This window comes from Corvus kubaryi, unplaced genomic scaffold (assembly GCF_017639235.1).
Source record: "Corvus kubaryi isolate FWS band 111438036 unplaced genomic scaffold, C.kubaryi_AGA036_p1.0 37334, whole genome shotgun sequence".
Taxonomy (NCBI): domain Eukaryota; kingdom Metazoa; phylum Chordata; class Aves; order Passeriformes; family Corvidae; genus Corvus; species Corvus kubaryi.
In genome coordinates, this window is record NW_024581108.1 from 15,041,621 (window position 1) to 15,055,030 (window position 13,410).

At 38.4% G+C, this 13,410-nt stretch overlaps 1 protein-coding gene and 1 long non-coding RNA gene across 6 annotated transcripts in view; one reads left to right on the forward strand and one right to left on the reverse strand.

Annotated features, from left to right (window-relative positions):
• LOC121665755 overlaps positions 1-7,663 on the forward strand; it is a 30,127-nt gene extending 22,464 nt beyond the window's left edge. The window contains exons 2-3 of the long non-coding RNA XR_006016482.1: positions 3,062-3,177; positions 5,870-7,663. This is a non-coding gene — a long non-coding RNA (uncharacterized LOC121665755). The remainder of the gene's footprint in view (positions 1-3,061; positions 3,178-5,869) is intronic.
• The window catches only part of ST6GALNAC3 (ST6 N-acetylgalactosaminide alpha-2,6-sialyltransferase 3), a 215,317-nt gene that overhangs the window by 9,965 nt on the left and 191,942 nt on the right, over positions 1-13,410 (reverse strand). Inside the window, exon 5 of one of the 5 annotated variants that reach the window (XR_006016481.1) lies at positions 12,573-13,229. The exons of the other annotated variants lie outside the window; for them this stretch is intronic. The gene's annotated coding sequence lies outside the window, so the exon portion shown is untranslated. Of the gene's footprint in view, positions 1-12,572; positions 13,230-13,410 lie in introns of those variants that run through there. 5 annotated transcript variants of the gene reach the window in all.

Sequence of the window (13,410 nt, forward strand, 5' to 3'; positions counted from 1 at the left end):
CTCACACATTGTGCTTCAGGTCATTCTGAAAAGTGAAACATTTATACATGGACAGATGTTTTATTGTCCATCATGTATAGTTTTATGCAAAGCTTAAACAAGTGGAACGCATTATGAACAGCACAGACCACGTTCCAGATTCAGGCACGGACTGTGCCCAGCAAGATGTACGTGGGTATGGAGAAGTGATGCACTCCTGCCAGCCCAAACTCTTGGTAGATCATCCTTACTGTGAATCCTGAAAATAAACTGCAGTTGGGTGGCACACTGTTCAATTAATCTCCAGAAATATTAGCTTTCTGTTTATATTAATACTGCAGAGTATCAATTAATTAATTAAGAGTCCATTTCAGTTGAGTTTGCTATAAACCTGCAGTAAAGGCTACTCCTAGGTCACAAACTAGCCCATGAGAATCTCTCCCCACAATCTGATTTTAAAGGAGATGTAATGATTAATAAATCCCATGTCAAAATGGCATCAAAAAAAAGATAGGAAGGACACTTCTGAATGATCACAAAAGGTAGCAGAGAAATGAGGGTTTTGTATTTAACTGCATCTAATTAAAAAACCACCAAAACTATTTGACTTACTATTTACGATTTTGGGCAAGACAGGCAAAACCAACATTAGAAATAAGGACTAATCTGTTACTACAAGTACTGAAATACCTGAGGCATCTGCTTGGGTATTTAATTTATGGATATATTTCCAATCTTTGTGTTATGTACATTTTAAAAAATTTGCTTCCTTTCTTTCTTTGGTCTATTCAATACAGTCATGGAAACCTGAAACAAAGCGGGGGAAAAAAGGCAGCAGCCTAAGAAAATTTAGTTCTGCTGTCCAGGCTTCTGTAGTTTCCTTATTTCTGATTCCTTGACCTGACTTTGATGTATCTCAGTTCAGTTGTGAACTCAGGCAACAAGAGAAGGAAGTTATTTCACTCAGTCAGAGAATGCTCCTTCAGATGCCTCTGCTGCTGAGCTTAGAGAAGAAAATCAGAACTCCTGTTTATCAAGGGTGATCATAGAGGTTCAGCTTGCTGCAAAGCACACAGAAGAGAAACAAGACTAAAGAATTATAATCGTAAACTCTGCCTTCCAGCCTATATATTGCACATATATATTATTTCGAGGTGATTCTCATGCATTCTCAAACCTGTGCTAATCTTTTCAATCTGAATGGCATCCCCTGTAGAGAGCACGAATTGGTAGCTAAATTTCTTACAGCTACTGGGCTTCTGCAGGTTGCACTGAGTCTTCAGGTACGAATTGTGGTCTCGGTGCAAACCGTTCACAGAACAGTAAATCCCAATTCCAGTCTTTTTTCCTTCTCCACTCTCTTCTCTAATAATTCTGCTTCCAGAAATACATATTCTCTTGATTTCTCTTGAGTTGAGATTGTTTATTTCTCTTAATCAAGATTCTTTATTTTGCTTTCTTAACTACAGACTGTGGTCTGAGCCACAGCCCATGCTACTGCATGCACTCAAGTTATTAGTAGAAGATGCCTTTTGTGAGTCCCTGGGTTGCACTTATCCCCTGGGGTCTGAAGTTGAGCAGTTTATGCTCAACAACCTTGACCTGCTGGAGCTGCACTGTGCAGAAAGAAACACATGGCTCCACTCATCTCCATCTGCACTTGGATTTTGTTGATGAGCAAATGTATGTTTAAGTCAGGACAGGATGCACAGAAATGTTGCCCATTACAAAAATGCAAGTATGTTTAGAATGAAGGAAAACTAAATTCACATAAGCAGGTTTGAGGTCTAAGCTGTTGGCATCTTTACACAGCCATTCTTCTCTTCAAAAATCACCTGAGTAAAATTCACTCCATGGTTAGGGAGACTGAGTTTATTGGGAAATGCAATTCTTCTGGTCTGTGCCAGCAGAGCACTTGCTCCACAGGACAATTACTTATGCTTGCAGTGGTTGAAGCAAATGGGAGGTAATGCCAAAATATCCATTGTGGCACCATAGTGTGCCCCTGTCCCACTGTTCCCCACTTTCTATTGGACTATGCTAGGCCAAAGACTTACTGCAACCCCTGGTGGCTGTGACAAAGGGAGTGACAGCTGAAACTCTGACTCAGGTTTCAGGGCTGGTGCCACAGTCCTCTGCAGGGCAGCTTTATGTGCTCTTCCCTTCATCAGTAGCTGCGTCCAGTTTGTTGAGTCCTAGTTCAGTATTTTCACACAGCGTGGAAGGGAGTAGAGAAGGACTTAAGATTTTCATCCTTTGTAACCAAAAATCAATCAAAATTAAAAACTGTGCCAAGTGGAAGAAAAAAAGACAACAGGGCCTTTTCCCTGCATCTACATTTAAATCAGTATTTGCTGTCTTGGGTCTGCACATTTTTCTACAGGGAGGATATAAACTAAACAGAGCTGCAGTTAATCCAAGATCCCTGAAGAGATTTAATTAAGGAGGCTTTCCCACCCTTTTCTTTTGGTATTAAAGGGCACTCACTATCCCTAGTTGCATATTTTAGTGAAACGTATTGTAGGCGAATACAGAAGAAATTCCTTGATTAGCTCTTACCTTCTCAATACAAGATACTGAAAAGAGTTCACCTAACCTTGTCTGAAAGCAGCTTAAATTTTTCATAAAAACATTTTCTATTAGGTTGGGTCTTTTTTATGTTTAAATCAAAAATATGATAAAACTTTGTAAAGGTGTACATTGGATGTCTGCGACATTGGAATGTGAGCAAAAGCTTTTATAAAGATATTTTGTTTTATTGCTATGGTGAAAATGAAAGAACAGCTAGCATGAGATTGTACGCTAACTCTGTCCGTTTAAGTGGGAATATACCCAGCTAACAGAACCCACACTGATCTACATCAGCTGATACCCTTTCAAATTTTCCACAGTCTGTAGTCATTGTGGTAGTTCAAGCACTACTTCTTTGATATTGACATGGAAGGGAAGGTGATGTTACATTGTTCTCTCTACATTTCACATTTATCTGAGAACTTTGCTTTTTACCAGGATGGATGCCCACACAAAAAGAAAAGGCTTATGGAGGGCCAGAATATTAACTGTAAGTTTTATTTCTGAACAGATAATATTCACCAGAAAAAGAGAATTCAAACTCTACAGATTAGACCTTCATTGGTGCACATTCCTCTATCAACAACTCGTCTGTCCCAGCTGTGGTATTCAGAGGAGTGTTTCCAGGTATTCTAAAATTAATTCCTAATTTGTTGCTAAATTACTAACTGATTATTTGCATTACAGTAGCACTGTGAATCCTCACTGAGCAAGGCACTGTACACACACGACAGTTCTTGAACCAAAGAGCTGAACTGTCAAATACCTAAGAAAACCAGATTCTTTGGAGGAAGTACATGTACTTCTCCCTAACACCACATCACGTCATTAAGCCATGTGCTCTGGAATTGCATCCAGAGCCACAGAGCTCTTCTCTACACTGTCTATTTGCACTAACCAAAGGTTCATCTTAGATTATGGAACATCAATATTTTTAGCAAAAAATAAGTCTTAAATCCAGACAAATTATTCTGATATGGAAAAAGGAGGTAAAAATAGAACTTGCATGTGTCTGAATTTTAATTCAATTGCAAGAGGCCATAATGTAACCCATCAGTCAAGCTTTGAAGACGAATTGCTAATTAACACAGATGTTGCCTTCTCTTTTACTACTGTATCTTTCTCCAGATTAACTTTTCCTTAAAGTATAAAAGGAACAAAATATTTCTCTTTCCTTTTCTTCTGCTTTTTTCTTTTTGTAACATACATTTTAATGAAGCACACTCACATATATAGGTATCACATTACAGTTTAATATCAATATTAGGGTCTTGCTTATTTATATTCCATCCAAATGGATCAAGTCTTTCACTGCTTTCTTAATTAATTCACCTCTGTCCAACTATCAAGAAAGAAAGAAATAATGCTCACATCTGAGCTACTGAAACTTCCTCTAACCCCTCCTGGCTTACATAGTAGCTGGTTTTCTGATGGGCATCTTTTGCTCATGCACATTGTGGGCAGAAGAGGTTGAAGCCTAATTAAAGCCCCACTTAAAATGTAGGGTCCCAAATCCTCAGGAGACACAGGATTAGCTTTTGTCGTTCCCCTTCTGTTCCCCCAGAGTCACTACATTTATTCAGTACATGCCTGCAGCCACTGGCTCAAATATTTACATTGGAGGCAGCACCGTGATTGCAGGCAGAGCAAGAATGGCAAACGTTCTTCTCTCAGATGGCAGCCTTTAGAAAAAGCAAGATACAGCAAATAGTTCAGAAAAGCAGGAGACTGCCACAGAGAAGCTCACAGGAAGAGAAACTATGGGTCACAGAAGGTTTCCTTCTATCCCACTGAACAGTTTCTTCAACACTGGACAATTTCAGAATATTTTCTTCCAATATTCATTGAATAGTCTGCAGGAGGTTAATAATACAAGTGGAAGCCTTGAGAAAAATCTCCATACTTATTAGAATGGCAGTGAAATGCTTTAAACACGAATTTTTATGGCTTCTCTGCTATCAACTGAAGTAGCAAATTAGTTAATTTTCCAAGTCTTTCACAATCCAGCTTTGTGAGAATAGTAAACACAAGAATCATCATACTAATCATTTAGCCAGCTCACTGTCAGTCTAAGCTAATGCTCAGGTATCAAGAACGGTGAGGACTTCAGTTAGTACCAGGAATATGATACTTCCAGTGAAGCCAAGTTACTAGAACACATTCATGAAGTGTGACAGTGGTCCTTTGCTTTATAAATAAATGCTCTGATTTGTCTTCCACATTATATTTCTCTTAGTAACATCATCTTTTCAGTGATTCCCAGTATCACCTAGGTAAGACTTGGCTATGCTGCCACAGAATTCTGCAGGCAAGCAGCTCCTCGAGAAGGCCATACATGTGACAGGATCCATCAGGGGAGCCTGTGGCTGCTCCCCTAGCACCAAATTCAGGACATCACAGTTAAGTGAATTCTTATCTACAAGATTTGCATAACAAACATCAAAACAAGCTAATTCATTACAATTAGAAACTGCAATCCACTTGCCACAATTTAGCTGACTCAAGTCTAGACTACATCCTTTTGGCACCAAACTGCAAAATCTAGAACTGACAATGGTTATATTGCAGAAAACCTCAGGTAACACTAGGAGCTACACTGCTGGAAGGAACACCAGATTAAAAATTAAGAGTTCAATCACACACAATAGCAGAGATAGTGTCACAATTAGCTTTACAAAACAACATCATTCTTTATAAAGCTTTTTCTTTGCCTCTTCATGCTATGTTCCTGATAAGCTCTTGCCAACAAAGACATTATACTAATTACAATTAGTTATACAAAGTGTGGGACAACTTAAATGATTTATTGATTTTGCCTCACAAAATAAATGTTATTTTGAATTCCAAATTTACAGTAAGAAAAATAAAGCAGAAGCCACAGATGGCATGTTCAGTCCAGACACGTATGAATGTGAATATACTTACACGGACGCTCAATCCATTTAAAACTTTAATCTTTTCCCTGGAAAAATCAGTGCAGAGTAGGTTTTATGCAATTAAATTCATTTTTCCCCTGAGCAGAGACATTTAAGGTACAAAACCAAGAGCTAAGCTGTTTAAAAAAAAATGCTTAGAATAAAGAGGATCTTCCAACAATTTTTTTTTTTAAATGTCTTCAGGCCAACAAATAAAGTATGCACGTTTCTCATGCAATATTAATGTGGCACTATGTTTGCATTTGATATAATCTATTATCTACATGCAATCTGAAAAATAACCTGAAGTTGTGTTAAGTATCTTTCTGTGTTAACTACCAAACTGTGGTAATGCCCACTTCATACCTAGGCATGGAAATAACAAAGGAATCTTTTTGCTTCAGTTCTTTGGGAAATCTTTCTAAGAATTACTACAAGACCCTCCTTTGTCCTCCATCCTGCAACATCATGAAGGTCCTGTAATCATACTGAGAATTTGCTTCTCTTGTGAATATCCTCAGTGTTCAAGTGTATTTCCAGGAAGGATGTGCAGCACTGAGAGTCTGAGCAGAACACATCGCTTGATCCTTCGGGGGACCCTCTCGCAAGTCCATTTTGAATTCCTCTGAAGTTTAAAAAAAAATACCTAAACTCACTGAAAAATGAAGAGCTGATCCAGGCTGATGTTCTCCCAGTCCTTTTTACATGCCCCATCTCCAGAGTGCCAATGCACTCAAGCACTTAAGATGTAAACCTTCCGTGACACAGACCATGAACGTACACAAGAAAAAAGGCTTAGACGCAACAGCCACCCCCAGGAACCAGCAGGTTTACTCCCTGCTCTCTGCAGTGCCTTTTGCCACTACACCAACCATTTTGTCCTCAGTCTTGTCAAGTGAAGGCACAACACTTAGGAAAATACATCTCTCTTTTTTTCTGGTCTGCAAGTCAGCATTATCTGATTAGGTCTACTTCCTACAGCTTGTTCAGTCTCGCTTATCAGACACACTGGAAAATATTTCCAATAATAAGCCAGTAGAAATCTGCCTTCATATCTGGTGTCAGGCTACATATAACAGAAATCTTTTCATTTTAGTTTTAAAGTATTGCTTCATTCAACAAGCCGACTGCTGGCTGACACACAATCTAACCTAAAGGCTATGGATCAGCCGGTAAATGCAGAAATTCTATTAGTTTCCAGACCTGAGGTTTACGCCTTTCATTTCAAATGAAATCAAAATCCTACACATGAAAAGGTAAAGCACAGAGTAAAGATCCTTTCTTGAAACCATCCACTACATATTACATGAGTGCAAGGAAGAAAGCAGTTTCTGCATCTTGTAGATACTGTATTTCTTGTGCTCAATGACTCTGGCAAGGATGGTAAACAGCAGACATAAAAGAGATCCATTTTGAGGAAAAATTAAAACCATGACGAACATTATATTAGGCAACGTGAAATCCTGCAAAGGTACAAAGACAGGCATATTCAGATATGCTTGGTATTAACAAAACCTCTCTAAGCTTGGATAAATTTGACTTTCTTACCTAAATCCGATTTTAAAAGTCATAATCAAACTTGTCTATGCTTTAAACGTTTTGGAAATGAGCATCCTCATTTAGGACCAGTAGAAGGAAATAGTGCAAAAGTGCATATTACAAAGTATCCAGAATATTGAGAAGACTATTTCTTTTTCCAAACTGAAAGAAACACCACCAACAAGAAGAGATTTCATTCCTTTGTTCTTTCTAGAAGTGTACACATCCAGCTTTATATATAAATACAAGAGATTTAGGAGTGATTGACTCCTAACTTCATTTTGCTGTTAGCTCTAAAGATGTATGTTCACTGGAAGTTCCCAGAGCACAGGCATCAGCATTTTGACACAGTATATGGAATGAATCCCCAAATTAATAGCAGAGAGTATAATTCACTTCTGGTGTGGTTTTCCTTCACAATGGTGGATCATGATAATCTTAGAGCAAGAAAATCAATTGTGATTACATGATCACACTAATAGTGGTTTGATTATTTTTGCTGTAGGTCTTATTCTGTGCATTCAGTTAAGGAAATTGTTCCATGGCTTTGCTATTTATTCAGGAAAAAAAATACAGAATAAAAGCATGACTTTTTGTTCCTTGAAAATCTAGCTGTAATATTTGTCTTTGGAGTATGTCATTAAACAGTAAAGAAGCTTGTTGGGCTCCCTCTTTTTCATTATATAAGCCTATTCACATCTTTCATTTGTACTTTGTGTTTATCTGTATTTAATCTGCATTTTCTCCTGACAATAGGTTTGATAGCCTTTTGTCTCATTTTGTGCTGATGCTATCTTACAGCTTGATGAGAACAAGTGAGTTTTTATTCTTTATCATAGCTCTTAGCTATTATAATATACAGTTCTCAGGCGTAGATATCCCATACATTTTCTCCAAGAGAGGTAGAACTGTAGGTGTTACACAAATATAAAGAAATGTTACGTCAGCTAGCTTAGAGTGAAAGCAAACAGAAACATCAAGATGCAATGTACAGGTCAGCTCTCCCTTAAGTCCAATAAGTCAATTAAATCACAGCTTATGAAGAAATAAAAAAAAGAACCACAAACATGATAATTCTTGTTTATCTCACAGACGATAACAGAAGTGCTGCTTTATCTTGTCCTTTTGACAGGTATATGCCAGCACTTCTGATTCTGCACAAGTATTTTTGACAAGGAAACGGTGCTCTGTACTCTTCAGTCAAAGGCTGACCTAAATGGTGCTTTAAAAATAACATTCCGTTGGGTTTTACTAAACCAGGGCGGCACAAGGCTAATATAAAAGATAAAATATAAAATATAAAGTCTGAGCAGGCACCATTGCTTATGTAGTACCTTTCATCACAAAAGGTTTTTGGCAGAATACATGCACACTGACAAATGCAGCCCTTAGTGCATGGCAATGATAGAGGATAATTTAGGATGAGGATGAAGAACCACGTATCAAGTGAACTCCCCAAAAAAATGGGAGATGCTTGTTCAATGCTGGCAAGAGAGGAATACTGCTATGGAGCGTTTCCCAATGCATTCTTGAATTACCTTGGAAATCGTTCACCTAAGTACTGACTGGATCTGACTACATTTAACTTGTTTCATCTGATGAGACCAGGTTGTATGGCTGAAAGTTTGTGATAAGAAGCCAGTGTTAGAAACTGCGTATCTCAGAAAAGCAAAGCACAACCCTAAACCATTCATACGGAAATTATTCAGTATAAACAGGTAGTTTCTTCTTGAACTGCTCATATAATAGTCTTTACCCATGGATCATTAGGAAAACCACGTGCGTACACAGATTATTACCATATGAAACAATGAAGACGTCCTACATCCCCTCACAGGTTTGCCAGCATTGCTCAGGGGTTCGTTATTTGAGAGCATTGTCATTATCCTTTATCTTTATGCTGTGTAGTATTGTCCTCCATTGTGCAGTATTCATTATTACACACTTTGTCATGCACTGCCTCAGCAGATCTATGTAACACACACAGACTACACCAACTGATTTACAGATACCACAGACATACACTGCACTCACATCCATCAGAGTATTCCTCACCCTTACAAGGCAAAGAACAGAGTTACACTAGTTTATACACTGGAAGATCACACTTTGTAAATATTGAATGATTTTAGAGGTGACATTATGACTTTGTTTTCCTTCTGTTTGTTCCTAAGAGGATGTAAGAAATAAAAATGCACTTGCGGGGGAAGGAATATAAACTAAACTATTCTATAGATTTCAGCAATTGTTCAAAAGCTTGAGAACAATAATACAGGTGGAGGAACAAGAGAGAACATCTTCGACTGAGATCATTCAAGTTTTCCACTTACTTATACAAGTACAACCAGAGAACTGCTCTTCAAACAGGGAGCTGTCACTTCTCCTCTAAACATGAGTGAAGCTTTGTTCTTTTTTACCTTTGTATTTTTATTTGATTTCTCTGAGTGCAGGCAAAGGATTAGTTTGAAATAATGGTTTTTTTCCCTGCACTGTGAAATGAGTTTCCCACCTCTAACTTGCAAAATACAATGTATCAGACTCCATAACATTTAAACAGAGTTAACAGAGGCAGGCAACTGGAGTGGAAGTATTTTGGGCAGAGCAGTGTTCGAAAAGATGCTAGATATTATCTCCCTCAGTCCTCAAATACCACAGTAAATGAGCACATAAGTCAGACCTCATTTCTCCCCGGAACATTTTTTAAAACTGTCTTTCCGACAGATTTCTGGAGTTTCCCCTTAAGAAGGGAGTCTGGGATGAAGGCTACAAATGTAAGTTTATCTCTTCTTGGTAACTTATTTTGCTATTCCATAAATCATATGAAACGTGATTCTGAATTGCATGAACGCATGAAAATTAACCATGGGAAAACACATTGCAATCCAGAGGTGAAATCTACATTGGCAACACGTTCCTTTTTAAGCAGTTTGATGCTGCACGTAAACAAGCCCTCAGTTTTATGCAAGGTGTGTAAGGGGAAATATTATCAACAAGCAGAAAAGCTGAACCTGGGGTGGGCAAAGCCAGGTCTGTGCAGCTCAGTTCCATCTATGCTGAGCTCATGTACCATCCCCACTCATGCTCAGCAGCCTGTCAGACCCTGCCTGAGTCAAGCTGTGTGGTACAGGATGTTACTGCTCCAATTTGTCAACACCAAACAGCTGGAGGTGGCTGATCCCACACAGTTCTGGAGCACATGGTGCAGGTGTCCAACCTGCTGCAAGCAAAATAACCAGACTAGACCAACTCATGGACATTGGAAGCACAACAGCAGGCACAGCACAGTTAGGAAGGGGCCGTGTCTTAAAGCAGCGTGGCCACGAATGTGTATCTTGGCCCTCCAAGAATGTGCATTCATGAGGCCTGGTAAAGCAGCTTCCCAGAATTCTCTTAATAGGAAACTGGAAAAAATAAATCCACCAGAAGACAGCAAAATATCTGATCTTTTGATTATGGATAAGTAAAAAGCTCCAAAACGGCCTTGTGCCTATAAAGACAATTATTGGAACCACGTCTTTTCCAGCCTGGATTGAAACATGCCTGATATTCATGTACAAAGATCATTGTTGTAATGGTTATTTCTTTGCCACTCTAGGAGCCTGAGTAGCAGACTCAGCTATGATTAAATCATTCAATTCACCTCTTTGTATCTTTTACCTGGCATGACATTGTTATTTACCTGAACAGTGGCTACAAACCCCCACAATTCAAATATTATACAGTGCAGCAGACTATTGCCAACCTGAGACAAGAGCACTAGTAAAGCACTCCTCCCTAAGCAAATAATGCTGTGAGCTTTTCAGTACTTTTCCTTAGGTGCTTAGCTTTCTTCAAAAATAACCATGAGGAGAGGCAGAAAAGATATTTGACAAAGTGGTTAGGTGGAGGCTTACATTTAAGATGGATTTTCATTCAGTAGCAGCAGGTAGAAGAGGCATGTTACAGAAAATAATATATTTTTTCTTTCCTCCTCTTTGTAAGAGAAGAAGAAAGTTTCAATCCAAATTAATTTGTATCAAAATTCCATTAAAATGAAGTAAAATTATTTATGTTCTTTGTGATCACTTTTGGTTTTTGGTCTGACATCAAACTGTAGTGTGCTTATATCCAAATGACTGTGTGGATAAAGGGCTTCAACTGCCCAAGAAGTAAGAAATAGAATTTGCACAAAGTTGCATGGAATTATTATTACATTCCTTCACATTTTGGAGTGCTCCAAAATAAACAACAACCCTTTAGGGCTTTGTTCCAAGTACTTCTGCAGAATTATTAAACTGTTCGCACACCTGTGAATCCAGCAGGCATGGGTTGGTTAGAGCGTGGTGCCGGTAATGCCAAGGTTGTGGGTTTGATCCCTGTATGGGATGCTCACGTAAGAGTCCCTTCCAACTCAGAATATTCTGTGATTCTGTGATTCTGAGATTCTGACTTACTAACTGAAGCACGTGGAAGCTGTGTGAGATATCAAAACGGCCTACTCATGGATAACACAGTTGTACTATCACTGTCTCCAGAATCATAGTATCAAGCCCAGAGCAAGCTGCAAATCAACAGAAGATAAATCTAATTCTCAGTTGCCCTGACAATGCACCATAGACCACAGGACAACAGGAAAACAATGTGTTTGCAAAATACAAGTTACACAGACAAGTTGTGGGATATCCCACAAGGCATACACAGGCATTGGCAACATGACTACCTGTATGGAATTTGTCCTAGCAGCTCCTGAATGACTCCCTTACTGGGTGGGCAATGTGCCAGCAATATGCAATTGTGATGGCAAAGCAAATGGAGGTCCATCTAAAAAGTGAAAACCACTGTCTGCTTCTGCTCCCGAATCTCATAACTAAGTGGGATGTAGGCTTAGTTTTTGTATGCAAAGAAAAACCGTCATCCTTGCCTGAATGCTTGGAGAACTTTCCAAAGTACAGAATTTCAAACAAGATTAAACCCCAGTAAATCCTCTTTTGCTGTGCAGTCTGTCCTTTCACTGAACACGTTTGAAATATGGGGAAGCTGATTTCCCAGAGTGCCATCCTTCATTGGCTCAAATTCTCACAGAGGTTTGTTTTCTCACCCAGCCCTGCATATTCCTCCCTCTAACGAGTGCAACTGTACTATGAAGCAGCCAACAAAATGACTGCCTTGTCACAGGATCCAGGCTCCTACAATCAGGAAACAGAAAAGAGACAGATATTGTTCAACCCCATCTCCCCAAATGGTGCAAAATTCCTGTCAATAAATTGACCTAATGTTCCTGAGGGTTTTGCAATTCTTGTTCTCCGTATTTTACGAAACGTTCTTTTCAATGAAGTTTGAGTAGATCTTCAAAAATTTAAATGAACTGGCCTGGAAAGGGCAAGCAATCAACTTTGAAGGCAAAAGAAATAACCAGTTTTCATTACAGAATTTATATATCATATAGAAATAGTATCCTAAATTTAACCTATATGGCACCCACTAATCAGCATGAGCCTCACCTGGAGTAACAATATCTTGATGAAAGAAAAAAAGTACTGATGGCCTTTTTCTAAATTCTAGGAAGAGACAGAAATTATTTAGAAGAAAAACAGTGCAAGTGTTGTAAATATTGAAAATATTTCTTTAGTATGAAGCAGAAATTATTTTATAGATTTCCTGTTAGAAAGTCTGAAACCCATTTTCTTTTCCTGCAAAGAGAATTAAAATATTCTGGAAGTGTTTAACTATAATGCTCTAAAATATGTATTAGGTACAGAGATAAACTCTCCTAAGAAAATAGTAGGAAAAAAATCTATTCATGAAACTGTACATCATTTACCCTTCTGGTTTCTTCTGGAATAAAAATTAGTATTACAGCAATTAAAAGGATGAAAACCGCAATTAATTAATTGGTTTGTAAGGGCAAAGGAATAAAATCCTAGATGTATTCCCATGGGATTTGCTGAGCCATTTTACACCGAGTCATCTGCCAAGAAGAGGTCACTTGAACTAATCCATGCTTACACCTTGGCATCTCCATTGAAACATGTCATCTCTCCACTGTAGAGGTATTACTCGCTGCCTGTGACACTAAGTCTCAGAAACAGGTCAGACTTGATCTGAATGGAGGTGTGACTGATGTGCATTTCACAAGCCAACGAAATCCATACACTGGGTGTCTCAGGAGACTAACAGTCCAACTTCCTTTGGAGTGTTTTCCTCTTCTGTCTACCTTTCAAAGCATTCCTTCTCCTGATACAGTAACTGCAGTGTGGAAAAGGAATCATCAATAAAAATTCAACATCAAACAATTAACTTTGTGGGACAAAACCCAAAGGAAAGTTAAATGTATTTGCTTATGTTCATTTTCCTGAAAATCAGGGCTTAAACATTCACTACTAGTTGAAAATTCATCTTCTCTAACTGTGAAACCACAGCTTTCCTG